The sequence below is a fragment of the Microcebus murinus genome, chromosome 4 (genome assembly GCF_040939455.1).
Source record: "Microcebus murinus isolate Inina chromosome 4, M.murinus_Inina_mat1.0, whole genome shotgun sequence".
NCBI lineage: Eukaryota > Metazoa > Chordata > Mammalia > Primates > Cheirogaleidae > Microcebus > Microcebus murinus.
This window is the reverse complement of record NC_134107.1, coordinates 26,726,963-26,748,849: the sequence shown is the minus strand read 5'-3', so window position 1 is coordinate 26,748,849 and position 21,887 is coordinate 26,726,963. Positions and strand designations below refer to the sequence as shown.

At 34.4% G+C, this 21,887-nt stretch overlaps 1 protein-coding gene and 1 long non-coding RNA gene across 6 annotated transcripts in view; one reads left to right on the top strand and one right to left on the bottom strand.

The window, feature by feature from the left end:
* Positions 1–21,887, bottom strand: part of LRRC4C (leucine rich repeat containing 4C) — a 1,172,848-nt gene that overhangs the window by 228,398 nt on the left and 922,563 nt on the right. The gene's annotated exons all lie outside the window — the stretch shown is intronic.
* On the top strand, positions 10,864–15,673 carry LOC105885650 (uncharacterized). The gene is made up of 3 exons (XR_001160744.3): positions 10,864–10,943; positions 11,526–11,666; positions 15,394–15,673. It is a non-coding gene; the product is annotated as an uncharacterized LOC105885650 (long non-coding RNA).

Genomic DNA, 21,887 nt, shown 5'->3' with positions numbered 1-21,887 from the left:
ATTGGGGGAATGTTATTGACATTTAGTAGGTAGAGATCAGTGATACTTCTTAACATCCTATGATGCACAAGGTAGCTTCCCAAAACAAAGAATTATACAGTACTAAATGTCAATATGACAGTGTTTTAGAAACTGCTTTAATGTAAATTTTTGAAATCTGATGGAGTCATTTAGAGTTTCCATGACATATAATAAACTCAGTAAATAGCAATAGATGGAGTTTTTGCTAATATGGTTTTATTAAATTCTTGAGCATTATATCTGGAATTCACTTGGTAGGACACCAAACTTTAATGCTAGACATCCCATTTTAAAGCATATCAATTCAGATCATATTCCAAGAAATGAATTGATGCAAGACAAATAAATTGCTCTTTGGATCTTTTTTGGTGTTTAATGGCTTGATTTATTTCACTTGATTAACTTGAGTACTTGGTTTCTCTGGTAAGCAAGTCATCATAGGAAACCTTTAGGAGTAATCACAGAAAATTATCATAAGAATAATTTAAATATAGATAAAAAATTTTCATTTCCATGAACAATTAAATTATGGCATTTTGCTTTATAGGCATATTAGAACCACGTGGGATCATTCCAAAAGCGATTTGTTAATACTGACACATCTTTTAAAAGATAGTGTTTGGAGTGTAAATGTTAAGTGTATTTTTCTAAGGCAGAAATAACATTAATAGATAGGTAAACTTTAAAATATTAAAAATAAATGCATTTCTAGAATTATTAACCACAAATTAGATAGCTTTGTGGAGTAGTTAATGTGTCATCAAATATATTGTTCAGTGATTTAATTGTTATCCATCTTCCTAGGGGTAAGATTTGCATTATATAGCAAAAAATGTCCCTTCCAACTTTGAGTTAATGATTCTGATCACATTCCTTTATTGAAAAATAGCAGACACAAAAAGCATGTTTATGCTATTATTGTTTGTAGATTCTCTTTTGCACTTGCTTTAGTGTATTTCAAGGAAAGTCTGATATGGAGCTGGGATTCATACATATATGCAGTTAGCGTAAAATACATGTGTGTATGTATGTGTGTTTCCCATTTCTTTATCGACATATATCTGGCAGGTACCAAAGCTGTTGAATTTTTTAACCATTATGGATGGATAATTAACCTTCAAACAACCTTCAATACAAAATGTGAAATTATTTTATTAAAGAATATCGATTAATTAATTAGGCTTCAGTAGGACCAGAAAACTATTAGTATTTTAAATCTAATAGTTCCTATAAAAAGCTTAAAATCAAAATCTAATTCCTTTTGTGTGATATCTACCCTCACCAAAATAATCCAAAGTAAATTTTTGCATTTTTTAAAATGCATCAAAGAACCTAAAGATTCAAAGCAAAAGAGACAGAAATATGAAGTTCTTTTTTTCTTTCAAAGCTGAAAGTCTTCTTTTCTACTTCATACTCCCAGTTCTAAATAACTGGTTAGGAAGGCTGGAGAGGAAGACAAAATCTGGAGTATATTTCCATAATCTCTTCTGATACTCCCCTCTCTGTGTGTGTTAGATTCAGTGTCATCTCTGGTAGTTACTACTTCATCACTCTTCATACTCTAAACATTTAATTATAGCAACTTGTTCTAAAGAATCAGTCTACAATAAGACGCTTATTTAACACATTTTTATGTGTCAGTTGATATAATAATGGTTCTCAAATTGTGGTTCTGGGCCAGCAGTATTAACATGGAAACTTGTTGAAAATAGAAATTCATGGGCTCCTCCCCAGATTTACTGAATCAGAATCTCTGGGGGCAGGGGTTAGCAATCTCTGTTTTAGAGCATCCTCTGGAGGATTCTGATGAGAGCTTAAGTTTTAGGACCACTGTGCAATGGAAATTAAAAAATAGCCTCTCAGACTCCTCATAGAGTTTATGAGCTATTAAGATAATAATTGTGAAAACATTTATATTTCAGTGAAGCCATGTGCAAGATACAGGTTCATATGAAGGAAAAAACGTGTTCTTCTCTGAAAAAAGTGTTCTTCATACACTGAAGGAAAAAAAATGTTCTTTTTTTTCCTGGGGAGACTATAAAAGACTTCCTTAAGGAGGCTATACTTCAATTAAAACTTAAGGAAAAAGCAATTTTTCAGGAAAACAAGTATAAAAATCAAATTCTAGATATAGAGAACTAGAATCAGAAGATTTAAATCCAGACTGTAATAAGACAAAGTTTTGTGGTGGTTAATTTTTAAAATCTTCTATAGAATCCTTTGCACTTGAACTGGTTTTCATAACCTTATAGTTAAGTTGTTTTCTAGTTCAAAGGCTACACTGGAAAAAATCCAGAAAGAAAATCTATGAAGTCAAAATCTTATAAAGCAGTATAATATAGTGGTTAAAGGTTTGATTCAGAGAAAGAACTAGGCATAGATGTTAATTCTTATGTACTTAGTTCTTAATATTTGGGTATAGTTAATATTCACATGCCCACACACAGGTTGCTTTATTTGTGTAATTTAGTTTTCTTATGTGAAAGTGGAAATAATAATAATATCTATAACACAGAGCTATTGCTTGTTGGGTGGATTAAATGAGATAATGTGTGTAAAATATCTGCCACTCTTCCTGTCTCTTTTAATGTGTAGGTTTCTCTGCTGAGATTATCATCAGGTAAATATATTCAATAATAGTATCTGCTATACAATTCATAGAAAAATTATTGGAATCAATAGGCTATATAGTGAACAATACATAAAGTATAATTGCTGTGAACAGAGAGCATGCCATGAACCTAATCCAAAGGAAATATGTCTTCACTTCACACATATACACACTTATACCCACACACATATAATTAGTAATATCCTTGAAGAGAAAATAGATCTCCTTCTCTCTACCTGACACATATATTTAATGATTGATTGACAACTATTTTGCACATGTGAGAGAGTGTGTGTGTGCACATTTAGCTCAATATTGCAGCAGATTGGATATTCATATTGTTTCCCCAACAAGCATTCAAGCATTGTCTAAGTATTTTATGACTATGGATTATTGTGCAATAAATTAATGGATTAATTTGATTTAGAAGAAGAATGTTTCTGCTGAAAAAGGTATTAACCATTTAGTGATGTGCTGTAATAGTCAGAGCTGATTTTAAAATGAAAATAAAAAGCCTTGATAATAAGGGAGTAGAAAGCAACAGTAGGGTTAATCTGATGTAGCTAATTGATTTGGCAAATACAACCTATAAATTTGCCATTGACCAATGGGACATGCCTTTAAGAACTGCAGCCAGGTAGCATCAGTATATTTTAAAAGAAACCTAAGAAAATATTATATGTTGAAATATGGCATTGACCTTCAGCATTTCTTATCACTATCAAATAAATATTACCTCTGGTGTTAAAATTGGGTGGACAATTTTATGCCATAACAAGTTTTTCATGATAGCAGATAAGACGATAAACAAATGTTAGTCTTCAGGGGCACAGAATGATGATCAGGAGTTTAGAGAAACATGCTATGCATGGGATGGGGTTATTGTCTCTGAGTCTGGGAATTTTAGTCTGTTCTCATTTGTTGATATAAAGCTACTTCTGTGAGGTAGGTTATGTACTTAACATATAGCAAAGCCAGGATTCAAAGTCATGCTTGGTGGGTCCAACATTCAAATTATTCTCCCTATATGTTATCAGAGAACCATCTGACAAATGGTGAATACCTCTTATATTAACCTGAATGGAACTGGAGACCATTCTTCTTAGTGAAGTATCACAAGAATGGAAAAACAAACACCACATGTACTCACCATTAAATTGGAACTAATCGATCAAAACTCATGTGCACATATGGAAATAACATTCATCAGAAATCAGGAGGGGCGGGGAGAAGGTGACAGGTAACTTCACACCTAACAAGTACAATGTACACTATCTGGGGGATGGGAAAACTTATAACTTTGACTCGAATGGTACAAAAGCAATTTATGTAATTCAAACATTTGTATCCTCATAATATTCTGAAATTTAAAAAAAAGAAAAAAGAGTCTCTTTAAATTAGTTATCTCTGATCCATTGAAGAAATAAACTTCCTAATGCTTGATTTTTTTCTTTCAGCTCTCATATTTTGATCTCTCTAGAGTCAGACCATCTCAGTTGGCACATTCTCAACTTTTCCTTTCTTTTTTCAGCACAGGGGATTATTTTAATCAAATTAGAAATCCATTCCTGACAGGCTTATTATATTTTTCTATAAACAATACAACTCTTAGGATAATTCATTACCTACTAGATTTCCACTGGGCACATTTTAATAAATTCTGGAAATTCCAAGGCAAAAGTAAACCACCAGTGGCAAATCCCCAGAAGTTATTAAAATATTTTTAAAACTATTTTTCACTACATTCTTTTTGTGTATCTGTATATTATTTCTTATATTAGGTACATTTCCAAAAATTATCATCATAATATAAATAAATAAATATATTTAATTACGCCATCTGTCCAACAACACTTTAGTATAAACATTTTCAGCACCACACTCAAAGTTATCCTCAGAGGCAAAGGTACGCTTCTACTGAGACAGGTTTCTAATATACATTCACATGCACATCAGACACATGTTCTCGCTGTTTCTTGGTGATGCCTGAAGTTTTCTCTCTGACACTGAGAAGAAAATGTAAGAGAACAATGATTCATTCTTCTTACAGGGGAAAAATAATCAAGTCATCTCAGGGAGAACTGAATTAATAATAAAACACTGATTAAAACAGAGAAAACTTTTTTTAATTTGTTGAGCAGAGAGTTCTCATCTGTGTTTTTGAGCCCTATCTAACCCAAGTGATCCTGAATGTATGTCAAAGAAATTAAGATTCAGGAACATTTAGGAAATTGAAAAACTACAGGAACGAATGTCATAAAGCAATATATACGCATATACAAATGGTTCCTAAGATGTTCTTAGCATTTAGATCTTGTGGTTGACAGCATCCTGAAATATCTAGATGTGTTGGGGGCAAGGAGAATATAATAGAAACTTCTTGTGCTTAAGAATCAGGTGGACCTGAGGTCAAATTCCAGTGCTTCCACTGAGCAGGTATTTGGTTTGACTGACTTTATCAATGGTTCCGTAGTCTGCCTTTTTGTCTGTAATGCAGAGTTAGAATTCTCACCTTACAGGAGCATTGTGAAGATTATATGAGATAGCAGAAAAATAACTTTGTAAGTTTGTTCAATTACATTAGGTAATTCCCTTTATTCTATAGTACTCCTGGTAGCTGCAAGATACTATAAACACTCAAAAGGAAATCTGAATTACCAATTGTTTGCTATTCTTATCCTTCCCTCCCTCCCTTCCCATCTCTCTTTCATTCTTATTCTCTCTTCTTGCTTTCAACACTTTTATTTTCATTATAACAGATGTGCCAAAACCTCAGTACAACACTTTAGGCTTTTTAGAGTGAAAATATTATATAAACGTAAAAACAAATATATGACTATAACAGCAATATGTCTCTTACCACTGTAGCCCCCAACCCCCAGGCAATGGACCACTATTGGTCCATGGCTTATTAGGAACCAGCCATATAGCAGGAGCGAGCAAACTTCATCTGTATTTACAGCTGCTCTCCATGGCTGGTAGCTTGTATCACTGCCTGAGCTCCACCTCCTGTCAGATTAGTGGTGGCATTAGATGTAGGAAAACAAACTCAGTTCCCAGTGATTCTGCATTATAGTGAGTTTTATAATTATTTCATTATACATTACAATGTAATAATAATATAAATAAAGTGCACAATAAATGAAATGTGCTTGAATCATCATGAAACCATCCCTGCTGCCCTTCGCCCTGCCTCCGCCATGGAAAAATTGGTCTTCCATGAATCTGGTTCCTAGTGCCAAAAAGGTTGGGTACCACTGTCTTATGAGATGCAATTTACCATCTCTCACCTCCTTAAATTGAAAAACCCACCCATATAATTCTAATGTGGATTGCTTCCTTAGGTTAATCATTCTAGAAAGCCCCTAAATTCCATTAGGGTTAATTAAACTCTGCTACATTATATCATATATATATATCTGTGTCTGTTGACCCACTGATTTGATTCAATGTTCAAATAATAATGCTACACTTTATTACTCAGTGGTATCTGAGATACTTTGGATATGGTTATATGTATATTTTTGTTTCAAAATATAATTCTGCATTTGATCACAAGATTCAATGGAGAATTAGAGAAAGAAAACATGTAAATATGGCCTTTTTTCATTCTTATTTTCTTTTCCAGATTGCCTCCCTCATATTTTCATATCAGCTTATATATACTGATATACAATGTATATACCATAAAAACCTCTAATTCTACTTAAAAAGACAAAGTTTTCTGGTCTGGGTTTGAATGAGTATACCATTCCCAGTAAAATATCCCCGTTTCCTGATAGGGTTACTCATTAAAATAAGTAAGGAATTTGATTCAGATACCCACAGATTTCCGGGGACATTTGTCACTTTCTTCTGGCACTTTCTTGGCAGGAATTACAAAACAGTAACCTAAGGATAGATGCAGTCATGCATTTCTTTCACTCTGTATCCACAGTACCCATGACTAACTCTTCAAGGGAAAAAATAATTTTTTGTAAAGGGTTCATTTATTTTCCCCTTATGTTGTTTCGAATTCAAACTCCTTATTTACTCTTTAATAGGGTCTCAACTCTTGGTGATTGTTGTAAACACAGAAGCTGTTACCTTCATGAAGGTAACAGTTTCCCCAGGGTTATGATCAGATTTGGATCAAAAGAGCTAGCGCATATGTCAAAAAAAGGTAGGGAGAAGTTAATGAGTGATATTTACTGGTAGCAATAGTAGTAGTTCAAGTTAAATGAATAAACTGTCTTTTTTTTTACCTCTGTAACTTTGTAAATGTTTTGTGCAATATTTGCATTTGTTGCCCTTATTGAATGCTGACCTTCAAATCTGCAGTTGGACTGACTTGCTGTTGGCAGCATTCTGTTTTTTAAAGGCTCTTTTGAGGCCAGGCTGATTTCCACAGAGATTTCTTTTTGCCTCAAACATTCCATCTCATTTTACCTCCTGTGCTTGGTGCTCATTACAGCATGATTGACTCAAGGATGAAATATGGCAGCTCATAAAGGTATTTTTTATCCCCTAATAAACCTCCTCAACCCTTGATCTGATTTTTTTATACAGAGTAAAATATGCATTGAGAAAAGTTGCCTACAAACTATTTGCTTTTACCTGAATGTTGCTGACTTATTTAACCTTCATTTGAAAAGAAAGACTGTTTTTCCCAATAAGACACATTTCCCTGTACACAAGAGGGTGAAAAAGGAGGCCCAGGTAAGATGTATTATCAGGTTACTTGTCTCTTGATCCATTGGCCTTTGAAAACATGACACCTCTTTTAAAGAAGAGATTATGTCAACTTCAATTGCCCTGGTTTTATTGAGCTCATGGCACTCATAAGTATACTGTAAAAGTGTTATAGGCCGAAGGGGTCAATTACAAAAGTTACTACCTGGGCCAAGAAGCTGGCCATTCAGGTTATGCTCAAGGGGATGAAAATTTTGAAGACGTTCTTCCTGATAGCTCTTCCCAAAGTTTACAAGCTCTCGTTCAGAATCACAGGAGAGGCTAAACATCTTGCGGAAGAAAGAATTCACTGGGAGCCTGATGCCATTGTCGACAATTTTATGGTTGAGTGAGACAATATTATTGTGTGTGTATGGGATCAGTCAAGGAATGTCTAGGTACTAAATTCCAGTGCCTGAAGCCTGCATTTTATTAACATGCTAATAGCCATCTGCTAACTGGACCAGATGGGAGGCAACTTGAATTGATCCTAGAGAGTTGTGCAAACTGACCAAATACCTTTAGTGTGCACACTGAATCAATATGAGGCTGTCACTTGTGCAGTCAAGTCTCATTTGGGTGCTTTTGTTTTTAGTTCAACTCCATGTGTATTCAGAGATTTCCTGAAGTTCAGAGGATGATATACTATAAAATGCAGATGTTAGCCTCCCCCTTTTTTTGAGATACCAAAAATTGTTTGATATGTTTATTTCATATTTTTATTTACATATTAATTTGTTTTGCATTGAATCTAGTGCTGCCCTTTAGTTTCTTAGGGTATGAGGAGGGAGAAGAGCTGAAGTTTGTTGTTGTTGTTCATACTCAAACCCACTCCCACATTATTCTAACCTGCTTAGATTACTCAGGGTGGGTTAGTCATCAAGAACTCATAAGGAGATTAGCACAGAGAAAGAAAAAGTTTCCTTTGCCATGTACTGAATATTTGTAAATTATCTCATGAATGTCTCCAAAAAACAAAAACAAAACAAACAAACAAAAATACCATTAATATTGTATAACTATTATTCCTATTTTAAATATATGGAAGCTAGGAAGCTAATTTACTTGTCCAAACTTTCACTTTGTAAGCAACAGACATGAGATTTCAATCCAGGTAGAGTATTATTAATATCTTACCCTACTCCCAAAGAATTGTTAATAATCATTACTCTAACTTCCTAGATAACCCTTTATGTATAGACTTGCAAGAGAGTGAAGGATCATAAGATAAAAGCTGTCAAACTGAGCTACACTGATGTATTTCACTATTTTACTAATGCCTATCTCCTGCCACATAAGCAGAAATTTGTTATAAGTGGCTAGACCAAGCGTACAGTTAGAAGGAGGTTGAGTCACCAAACATCGAGGTCATCAGAGAAGATTTCTTACAAAATAAGAGGAAAGAAATAGAATCTTCTTAGAATCAGTTATTCCAGGCTTGAAGAGTATTAGAGATAGAAGTCACCCCTAGTGCAATATTCTAACTCAGGGTCATTATATTTTGCTAGGATCAAAAGATCCCAAATGACAATTTATAATTATATCAATGAACATTTATAATTTATGCCTCTATTTATAGGCAGTTATCACAAGGCTAAAATATCCACTCTGATCTTATAGCTGACATGTTGAAAAATCAAAACACATCAGCTCCTGCCATGAATAATCTGTTTAAACAGTAGAGCAAATAACCTTTGATTAGTATGGCTGGCATTAATTTAGACATCACACTTCTGTCAGTGTTTAGCTGTACAAGACAGTTACAGAAGCATCAACTATGTCTCTTTAAATAAAACAAGGAATTCAGCTAAATCTTGAGTGTTAAACTGAATTAACTGAATCCAAAATAGACTTTGGATCTGTTGGTCCCCAGCTCACACATTCTTCAGAACATCCTAAACTTGTAATTATCTCTCTAAGGCCAGGATCCCTGTGAACAGGAAAACAGAAAAATCAGTTGCTTCTTGCAACCTAAAATCTATCTAAGCTACCTGAGAAAATCCATAGATGAACAATAATAGCTAAGATTTATTAAGCTCTCACTTGCTGTGTGCTAGCTGATAAATTAAGACTTTGCCATTAATCCTCACATCTTTCTTAGGAGAGGAATTGCAAATGTAATATATAGCTTAAAAATTGAATTGAGATTTGGAATGGACAAAGGAAACTGCAGAAGTCTCCATAGTGAGGTGGTGGTAGAGGAGGGCCAGAGACCCAACTGACTCTTGAGACCATGACGGTTGCCCTCCTGTAAAAGGGATTCTCGTGTGCCAAGTGTGGGTAAATTGTTATCGCCTACTTGTGAAAACCCAGACCTCCTTCACTACATATGGAAACAGCTTCCTTTATTATTTTGGAGACATTTGTCCTTTGCAAGTATAGATTCTGTCTTCTTAGTATCTCAAATATCAGTACAATTTCTGGCTCATTTTTATACTCAGTAAATTGTCATTGAGAATGCATGAAAAAATGGCAAGCCTTTGTTTGTTTTTGAAGCTCACCAGAAAATGTCAGGCTGAGTGTTCCACACTGGGATAAAGGACAAAGGCTCAGCCTTTGTCCTGAAGGACCTAGCCATTAGTAATGGAAAAGAGATATCAGTAAGTAACCCACTGTAAGTACTTGCTTAAACCCCATTAAATACTTGCTTAAAATAAAAGCAAAGTGTAAAGGGAAAACAGCAGAGAAAAGAGCCCTCAGAGAGCAGGCAGTCTTGCTAGGGAGCTAAGGCAAGTCAGAAGAAGGGGGATGATGCACAGATAGGGTATAATACACTGTCAAGACTGTGTAGCGCTTATAGCTTCTATGTATGCATAATCAGTTCAATAGAGATTAGAATACTTTAAGAATGAATGAAACCTTAAACTTTATAAATAATATGTATGTGTTGCCACTCTCCACACAATGTGCTATGTTTGATGCTTGCCTTGAACTAATACTTTCACTACAAATCATTTAGATAATATTTAGGTAGTTAATTCAATAATATTTTGCTTTAAAATATCCAGGCAAGAAAAACAGACTTTCTTAAGAGATATTGAAGATTTATGAGGAACTGGAAATAAATATCGACACATTAAGGATGATCTTTGCTTTGATTCCACTACAAATCTTTCAGCTCCAGTTTTTTGAATGAACTATTTAATAGACATAGTCTAAGCCATGAAGAAAAATAAAAGTTTATGCACTAATTCTTCAGAGAAAAAAAAGACAGCAATGGTACAGGATAACAGAGTATTTAATTTCAAAATATGTGAACACAGACTCTGAACCTATAGCAACAAAAACAAGTCCCAGTGAGTAACATCATAACCCAAGTAAAAAGACAATTGCAATGTTGGTTAATATGACAAGATGAAATGGCCCTTTAATGAATTCTACATTGTACCTGTCACAAACAGTTGGAATGACAAGATATCAAGGCTCTGTCTTCTGTCCTCCAAACCAAAGTTTCCAGAACAAGAGACTTTATGTGATTTGATTAGAGATTATTCAGGCACCTCAGGGAAACTAAAATATATTGCTTTTTTTTCTATATAGACATACAGCAGGAGGAACTCCTGGAATTCATATGTGACTCCAAGAAAAGAGGAAAGACTGGGTCAGAGATCTAATTTGGATTTATATTTTAAATTGTCCAGCAATAGGCAAGAACATGAAAAGTAGAAAAGGAATAAAAGTAGGGCAAAATGGAGAGACAGAAAAATAAACATGAGAAGGAATGGTTATATAATCTTGTATGGATAAGGGTTGGAAACAGTTATGGAAGAAAATGAAGTGATAGCAACAAGGTGGTTCAGGAATGCATTGGTCCAGCTTTTGACACTCTTAAGGACATAAAGACTATGGAAGATAAAAATTTTAGAAAACTAAGTCACTCCATGACCATTCTGCTAGAGAAAGAACACAGCTCTTGTTTACATTTAGATAATGAATCTTTCTGGTAAGATAACCTTTTCCTTCTAAGGGAACAGGGTAGGCCATTGATCTTCAGCTAAGAATTATCTTCTAGGGGTTAGGACAAAGGAGTAACCTGGAGATGGCTAGGAGCTGAATAGCTGGTGAATTAAATCTTCCTTTTGAGAGTTACTTTTTTTGTTTTTCTCTATCATAGATGCTTTCCTGAATGGTCTGTCAATGGCTGACCTCAGATCCCTGCTCAGTCTTTCTTTGATATTTTCAGATAAAATAACTAACTATAACCATCCACAAGGTGACACCCTTGGCCCTGAATCTAGTCCCACCTGCCACCTCAAACAACCCAAAAGAAACTCTGTGGTTCATGGTCTGCTGTGATCACTCATAACCAGGCAACACAGAGCAGGTAAGGAATAGAAGAGATGAAAGAGAGAGAGAGAGAGAGAGAGTGGGAGAGGGAGAGAGAAGCAATGATTTATTATATTTTGTCAATAATTTATCTTGCCAAATGGATTTTACTATTAACCAAAGTCAGAGGAGTATACACATGACATGAAACTATGATTTTGGGAAATGTAATTGCATACTGTATCTGTTACTCTTTTTAGTGTATCTCCTATCAATTTTGATGGCCTCAGTGGTATCTTTAGCCTTTACCGATTATCCAACATTTGGGCTAAAGAGACTGAGTTTTTGTTTTCATTCATTTATTAAAAGTCTATAATATATAGACTATGATATAGTCTATAATAATGTCAACTATGAGATAGTATATAATGCAAATGGATAGAATTCACAGATACTTTTAAAGAATGCAACCCAATGCATGCTCTTCATTGGCAATATGGTCTAAGGTCTAAAATATGCATAGTCAAGAAATTCTTCTTATATTTAATTGAAATACTACATTTTACTCCAAGACAGCCTTCCTGTACATTGGTATTTGAAGATAAACCATTAGCATTTCTTATTCAAGATCACCGATATGAACTGTCACAGTAACCCGTGGGCCCCTACTTTGAGAGATCATGTGCTGCACAGGTCTTCTCAGCCACTCAGTTTCTTTTGATGTCTTCATAGTGCCTTCTGTGTGCCAGTTCCTACACTAGGTGTTTTCTTTCACATATGTCACCTTTTCTAACTAAATGGGATAAAATTAGAAGAGTTGAAGTTCAATATTAAAGCCAAGAAAATCACAATATGTATGCAGTGAAGCATTGTAGAAAAAGCAGTGGATTGGGAATGGGAGATCTGTTGTTTTCTGGTTTCAAAAGATCATCTAGGTATATAGCCTTGAAGATATATCCCTTAACTTTTCTAAATCTATGTTTTTGAAAATTGGAGTCTAACATATTTGTTTGTGCTTTTCAATTGCTTAAAAATTCTCTGAAGTGCTTATTCAAATACAGATTTTATGTATAGGTAATACCTATACTTAGATATTTTGCTTACTTGCTCTTGGACAGGGCCCAAGCATATGGGTCCTATGCCATGTTCTGATGGAACTCTTGTTCACACATTGTCTATAAGGTTGTCCTGAAGCACATCAAAACCCATATAGGTGTGAATATACTCATTCCTTTCTCTCCCCTGCCACCTTCCCAACACCTGATGAATGTTATTACTATATGTGCACTGAAGTGTTGATCAGTTAATACCAATTTGATGGTGAGTACATGTGGTCTTTGTTATTCCATTCTTGTTATACTTCACTTAGTAGAATGGCCTCTAGCTCTATGCAAGTTAATAAAGAGGTACTAGATCAACACTGTTTTTTGTGGCTGAGTACGCACCATCTGGGTAATGGACACACTTGTAGCTCTGACTCGGGTGAGGCAAAGGCAATATATGTAACCTAAACATTTGTACCTCTGTAATATTCTGAAATAAAGAAAAAATCGCCAAACTCCAAACAATTCAGAGAATTGGAAAAAATAAAAATTGAAAAAAAAAAAAAAAGATCCATATAGAAGTTACTTATTCTACAGCCTAAGAGTTGTTTCTGGTGTTACTATTTTTTTCCTTGTTGATTATAACACTTCTTACCAGAGGCCTTAGTTTTGAAATCTCTGAATGATTTAATTGAGCAAAGCCAATTTTGTAATTTCCTTCTCCATTCTTTTTATCGTATATTTTACAGCTAAGAAACTGTAATACTGCTGCTCTTCTGGCCTATGATACTCCTTTTACTTTTATATTCAAATTAAAGCTTTGCTCATAGCTCTGTAAATACTCTTACTTTACCTACAGAGGGGTTCCAAAAGTTATTCAAACTGAAAGAACTTGGCACGGAAGAGAGATGGTGGGGCAAAGGAATTAGAGCAATATTCTAAAGATAAAGTAAGATTTATGCTAAAATATTAGAGAAGGTGTAGAATAGTTAATGGGGAAACAGATTAGTAAAATGAGACATCTATCTATTTTGCATATCACAACTTTGCAATATTTACTAGGGGCTTATCCTTTTCAATGATAAAAGAAATCAGATAAATTAAAGAAAAAAACCTGACATAAGTTTGTTAGCAAATCTTTCACCTGCCTTTTGAAACATAAGTTTAAACAGTTATATGCAAACACATTCCAGTGATCTCAAGATCATTTATGACTTCTCAAAGATGTAAAAATAAAAAAGAAATGTAAGGTTCCTTAGAGGGCATTCTGTCTGAATTACAATGCATCTTAATGTTTTGTATAATGCAAGTATTAATAAGATGCAGACTTTTTCTTATATTGATAAGTGAACCATGCATAGGACCAACCAATATATTTGGAAAAAAATAACTTGAGCATTAACATATTATACATTGAAAATCTACTTCAAATCTAAAAGACATCTGAACCTTGCTATGGTACTATTGGGTTTGCCTTTTAGATTAACTCAATACTATGTACAATAAGATTCTGATATCCCGTGATTTATAACATGTATTTAAATGATCAGGGTGTTAAATCATCCCTAACCCAAATTCTGGAAACATTTCAAATAGATATAATTTTAAAATGTTTTATCTTCTAATCTCAGTGTGACAAAGAATGTTCATAATGTTTTGATGATGAGGTGGAGAAAAAATTTAACTTCAAAAATGAATTCAGGAAATAGTGTAATTAAGCAAAACATATGGCATGATATAATATTATTGGCAGTCATCCTAGACATCAATTTTGAAGTTAAGTAAAAGCAAAGAAAGTGAAAGATCTCTGCTGTAAAAAGAAAAAAAAGTTTTTAGGAACTTAGACTGTGAAGTTTACAGCTCTGAGTAATGGAACCCTCTGTACTAACATCATTATCTCCACATGGTTACTAAATAAAAATTAAAATATTATTTGCCCCTTTTGTGTCCAAGAGTGACTGTTGATAAGTTGAAAGGTTAGGAAGTGGTGTGTGGGCATAAAGCATGTTTCAGACAGGGAATTCATGAGAAAGTTGAGAGAACCTCCTGTTTCTAGGATGAAGTGCAATTGTGTCTGCCTGGACCCGTGTTCAAATGACATCTTATAGCAGCAGGCTGAGAATAAGCAGGTAGCCAGGATGATGGATGATACAGAAGCCTGACATTTTGAGGAAGTCAGAAAAAAATTTTAAAAATTAAAATTAAAAATGAAATTTAAATACTGCTGTAGGCAAGGTTGTAGGAGAATAAGCACTTCCATATAGTTCTAGTAGGAAAATAACTTCAGTTTTGAAATTTGTATTAAGAGATAACTTATAACACTGTAATTTTTCTTTTAGAAGCTATAATGATACAATAATTAAGATATGTATATAGCTTTAATTGTAAGGATGGTTATCAAAAGGATGCTCATAATATGGAAAAATAGAAATAATACACATTTCCAAAAAGATGTTATTTTTTATTAATTGTGGTACTTTTATGCAATTATAGACCATGAAAGGATTATATTGTTGTAGAAAGTTATTTCTTACTTGGAAAGATATCTATAAAATCTTAGTAAGTAGAGATGAAAAGATGGCTTACTAATATAAAGAATATAGTACAATTTTTGAATAAAAAATATGAATACTATACATAGGAAAGTATTCAGAGTATAAACCAACCTGTAAATTGCTATTTTATTATATTTATAGTATATATCATAAACTGAACATTTGTTATTTATTTGTTTACTTGTAGATCATTTGTCTCACCAATTAGAGCACAAGTTCCATGAGTTTGGGGATTGTCCTTGCCTGGGTTGCCACTGTATAGTACCTGGTATGGTATCATACCTGTACCTGTAACCTGGTATGGTACATACTAAGCTCAATAACTGTTTGTTGTTGTTGTTTTTATGTTAATGTACAACAGATCTTTGTTTAACAAATGTGTAAACCAATTATATTGTATCTAAAAATGAAAACATGTGCTTGGAACGCTAGTGATTTCTATTTGTTTTGTTTTCTATAATGATATATTACATGCTATAGAATTTCCTAAAATGAAACATTATAAGCTATGAAGGAAAAAAAAAGTGCATCAGGATCAAGCCAAGGCCCAGCTACAGATGATTAAATCAAGCTTACATTATCAGGTCAGGATTAGGATGAAGAGAGTTGAGAGGCATCTGGGCTCTAGACATCACACTATTAAATAAAACTTAATGGTTGTACAAAGAGCAGTATAAAAATAAAGTGGATTTTTAAAAAATGGTCTACTAATCAGGCATCCTAACAAATCAGCAACAGTGTCATCATTATTATTGTCAATGATTATCCATATTTGATTGTTGTAAAAATTATTAATTTCTAAGCCAATTCTCTTTGTGCATGAAAGCTGCCTCTAAACTCTTACATAATCCTCCAATTAACATAATGGTGAAAATAGCTATTGTCCTTATTGAAATTATAGCCTAAAGGAGCATTCTAAGGAGTGAGATTTCTGAATTAGAATCATACACTAAAACAGATGTATGTTCAGAAACCAACAGCCAGGGCAGTAGGGGGGTTAACAGAATCCACCAACAGTTTCCATTAGAATCTGCAATGGCAATATCATGTGCTAATGCCTCCCTCTGCCAATTTTTCACAAGTAATGAAAGTGAAATGAAACTATCACAAACTTTCATGTCACATGAAAGAGCTGGAGGAATTGGGACAGTTTAGTCTGTAAGACTAAAAGAAAATACCCAGGAGGGGCATTTCATCACTTCAAATACACAGAAAACTGACATATGGATTATCTAGCCTTTCAACAAAAAATATAGCTACAAAGGATAAAATTAAGACCAGTAGTGGGAATCTCAAGAAAATTGCTTCAGATTTATTCCAAGAAATAATTTCTAATAGAGTTGTCTACAGTTGCATATATCCCACTTACCTACATTCTCACAGAGAATAGAACCATATTGGTATGTCTTCCTCAATAGTTGAGACGAAGCACCTACAGGGGAAAAGTGTACTTATTTTCATTGGAATTCCTTTGGATGTAGCAGAGTAATTGACACCTGGGAAACCCAACTAACTATCCATGGCATGAGCAGAGGTTTCTCCATCACTGGGATATGGGCTACTGCATAGGCTACAAAATCATTCAGTGCCCAAAAGGCAGAGGGGAATCTCCTTTCCAGAACCCAATTAAAAGTTCTATTTTCTGTAAGTATTTAATCAAGGTCTCCAATTATTTGTTTGCTTTCACTTGTATATTCCCTTATTTTAAAGTTGAAATACATTTAAAGTATATATGCGTGTATCTGTGTCTATATTTACAGTAATTATTAGATTTTACTATAACTTATCCAACCATGCCTTGTCACAAGTCAAAAACTTTAGCATCTCTTCAGTACTACCTGGATAAATGCTAACTTCATTACCATTTGGGATGTGTCTTCTGCCTCCCTCTCCAGCTCCGTTTCTTGCTATTCTTCCCCTACCCAACACTGGTGAACCTCCAGACATTCTGAATGCCTGTATCTTGTTAAACCATTCCATGTTTTCTTGTCATCATGCTTTGACTCCTGTTGCTTTAACTGCAAGGATTAACCAGTGCTTTCCCAGTTTCTCTAGCTAACTCCTACTGATAGGTTAGGTTTTCATTTGGTTGTCACTCCCTCCTAAAATCTTCACTGATTTCAAAATCTGGGTTAGGAGCTCCAACAGCATCCTATACTTTCCCTACCCCACACTAGAGTGGCTCAGATTTCTTAATTTTCTTTCTGCCTTATCAAACTGTAAATTCCATAAGGATAAATGTCATGTCTATCTTGTTTAATTGTATATCCCCATTACTTAGCATGGAGTGCCTGCACATAGTAAGTGCTTGATAAACATTTTTTAAATGAATGGCTGATTGCTGTTTGCAAGGCATGAACCAATAATATCCTAGAAGTCTGAGTCCGTATTGTATTTTTAAATTTCATGCTGTAGTACAAGAATCAATCCACATGGAGAACAGGATTAGATTGAATTATTTAAAAGAATTAGTTTTTCCTGATGAATTGCTTATGGCCTGGCATCAGTATACAATCTCTCTCTCTCTCTCTCTCTCTCTCTCTCTCTCTCTCTCTCTCTCACAGTTTCTTACCACAAACATGTACATCTGCTTTGAGAACATGGTACAGAGAAGACATTCACCTGAAATATTATATTGACAAAGCAGTCTGTCATCCTGCATCTACTCTGAGTTCACTAATGGATATGCAAGATGTGGTCCATGCAACCATGGGACTTATTTTTGCTATCACTTACCCTTTGAGTACCTTTGGTAATTGGCCATGTTGACAGAAGCAGCCAACATTTTGTATTAGAGGTTCCAATGGGTGCATCATGCATTGATTGCTTTCTCTGTCAATTCATTCTGGTTGCCCAGTAATGAAATCGAAATGAAACTATCACAAATCGGTAGCTCATCAAATCTAAAGCAAGTCTGACAGTTCATTTCTTCTGACTGGGGAATATTCCACATGGGTGTATTTTGCCCCCTATAGTCCAATACACGTACACATTTTCTGCCAGGAAGGGGAAAATAATGAAATAAAAAGGGTGTGAAATATCCTTCAGTATGTGAGGATGTGGTATAAATTCAAGATCTGATACTTCATTAGGAACTGAGCCAAAACAATTTTCCTTTAGTGTAGTATATCCATGTATATGTTTGTGTATGTATGTGTATTTTTCTTATTTAGTATCTGTATTAATCTGTATATAATATATATAAACAAAATATCATATTTCTTCTGAAATAAATGGCTATAACTTTTGTGCCTTCAGACATAGAAGAGGGGGCCTGAAGAAAATATGGAAAAGTAGATAGAGAGGTAGAAGGAGAAGAAAATACAGTCAATTAAACAATAGGTGTTAGAGTTTTGGTGCTAACAGGACTTACAATCATTTTCTGAAACTTCAGATAATCATTTGAGAAGAAAACACTAAGAAGAAGTAGAGTTTGAAAGTACATCAGCAATGAAGGAGACTTATTTTTTTGGGATTGGAATGGCAAAGTGGATTTCATTATGTGTTTTCAATGTATGTTTGTCTTCATTTGCCAATGTAAGCAAAAGCTGGTGTCATACATAATTCACTGATTGCTTGAAAAGTATTTATTCTAGCTATTTTAGTAAGTTCACATTTTTTTGTAAATAATTGGTTATTTGTTGTTTTCAAAACAAAGTATTTGACCCTATAACAACTCTGTGAAGTTGACCAGGAAGATAGGTTTTATTCCCATTTTGGAGGTGAAAACTGAGACTATGACCACAAAGTTTACTCATAACCAAATGGAACCAGAATCCACACTCCCTGACCCAGTTCAATACTCTACCTTTTCATTTTCCCAGCAGATACATATAGCATCTAAAAATGTTATATGGATTCACCTGGGCAATTGTTAAATTGGGAGCATAAAGCCTTTTTTTTTATCAAAATAGACACCAATAGTTTGTTCATTTCCACATATCCTCCCCAAGGCAATAATCAATCTAAACCATTCCAATGAGTCAGAGAGCTGGTGTACATTAAAGGGTGAAATGAAAGAACTAACATTTTTTGAGAAACTAATATGGGCAGAGTTTATTATCAGATGTTTCTCATATGTTAATTTATTTAATCCTCATGAAAATCTTTGGAAGTAAAATATATTTCCTTTCATTTTACATATAAAGAAACAAAGGCTTTTCAAAGATATTGAGTACTTTGTCCTAATGGCCAGTAGGTGGCAGATGTATAATAACAAGGCCAATTCCACTCCACCACATGACTTCTGGCCTGCTTACCATGGCTTTGGCAGAAAGTGTTCATGCAAACCTATTACCTATTACAGATAATTATTCTATTCTTCATTTAGAAACAATATGGCCATAACCAGGCTTATTATTTTTTGATAAACTCAAACTTAGGTGTGAGTTATAATTTGAATGGCTTTCCCATCCTATGACTTAACCAATATGCTTACATACCTTGGGTGATATTTTCTTTCCTATAAAATGAGTAATTCAAATAAAATAATTTATATTGTCCTTTATTGCTCTTAAGTCATATCATATAATTCTGTTATAGCTCCTTGACCTATACTACACAGAGTAAGCTGAGTGGCTATGGTGGCATGTATCTCCACAGCAGCTGATATCATAATTATGCAGGGATTAAAATGCCCACCTTAGACGAACCAAGTTAGCTAGTTAAAGATTTATAGTAAAAGTTACTAAGCAACCTAAGAAAGGACAATGCAGCATATCACAATTGTACAATCAATGCCAAATTGTGAAATCACAGATCAATAGAATAGAAAAACCCAAAAATAAAGAATTTCGCTATCTAGTTCTTTTTTTCCCCTCTTTCCTATTGAAAGAAACCACATCTGACAGTCTAAGTTTCAAAATGGCCTTTTGTTTGTACTACTGGAAACAAAATATTACCAATCGATACTAATCAATTAACATCATAAATCTCAGAGGAAAAAAAGGATATTCCAGCCAGCTGGGCTCAGTCTCTACAGATGCAGAAAATTAAGTCCAGAGAGGTGAAATAATGCTCAAAATTATACAGACTTGGTTCCCAAAAAGAAACTGTACATTCCCTGTCTCCAAAATTCGAGTCCAGTGCAATTTTTCCACTACACTGTGTGCATAGCTTCCTATGTCAGGATTACTGATTTCTTCCAGTAATGGCCTTCAAGATTTTCATGGCTCCCTCCTACACTGACTAGGCATGGCCCTGTGCCTTTCTTTATGCTGCTTTATGAGACCAAAGCATGCAGGACATAAGCAGAGACTTGAGCACTGTTTGTACATAGGGGCAGTTCTACTCTTTCTGCTCTTGGAATCTGCTGGCACCATGTGAATAAGCACAAGTTAACCTGCTGGCTGATGAGAGAATTGTGGCTAAGGTGCCCTTGTCACACCAAGTTTGCAAGCAGTCACTCCCAGAATTCTTGCTAACCCACAGATGGCCTAAGATGCCTGATTCTGGCTGAAACCAGCAGGATACAACTCTGTTGAGCCCTGTCCAATTGACCCACACAATAAAGAGCTAAATAAAGAGTTGTTATTTTAAGCCACTAGATTTTGTGATGATCTTTAAAATAGTGCAAAGTATATGCATATAATCAGTGAATGGCACCATCCACCCAGTTGTTAAGACAGACGTCTTGACTTCTCAATCTCCTTTACCCTCACCCTCTATATTAAACTATGCATATAGTCCTGCAGTTCTGCCTTTAAATGAGCTGGTCCTCTTGTCATAATTCCTCTGCCTGTATCCTAGCCCATGACATCATTAACCCTTGCCCAAATTTTTGCAACTGCCTCCCATCTGGTAGTCCTTTCTTTATTGCTGCTAGCCTCCAATTCTCCCTCCACTTCACAGCAAAGGGTAAGTTCTAAAATTCATATCTGACAGTAATATTTCCATGTTTAAAATTTTCAGTGGCCTCTCATTATCCTTAAAATACAATTTGGACTCCATATCATGGTGAGGCAAAGACTTTCCCATTTTTCTTTCTTTCTTAAAAAAGTATATTGTGCATATTTAAGTTATACAACAGGATTTTATAACATATATACACATATATGATAAAATGGTTTGTATAATGAAATAAATTAACACATCTATCATCTCACATAGTTACCCATGTCTCTCCCCTCACCCAATTATAATCTACTCACTTAGTAAAAATCCTGAATATATCACAGGATTATTGACTATAGTCCTCATTAGATGTTTCTACTTGTTCATCTTACATATTTGTTATTTTGTTTTCTCTGACCTGAATCTTCTCATTTCTTCTGTCCTGGTAATAACTGTTTTATTCTCTGTATCTTATATCTAACTTTTTTTTTTTAAAGATTTCACATACAAGTGAAATGATGCAATATTTTTCAGTTTCTGGCTTATTTCACTTATCATAGTGTCCCTTGGGTCCATCCATATTGTGGCAAATGGCAGAATATCTTCCTTTTTTTTTTTTTTTTTGTTAAAAGCTGGAAGCATTTGTCCACCCAGCTGGAGATAATATTTCCCAAAGTGTTTGTGTGACCAAGTTATTAACAAAGGAATGTACATGATTTCATGTCATTTTCTCAAAAGGCAATTGTATGCTGTCCACTCCCTCTCTTTTTCCCTACAGGTTGGAAACTAGATGTTATGCAAGTGACCTAACATAGACTATGTGACCACGTGAGCAACACCGTAGGGAAT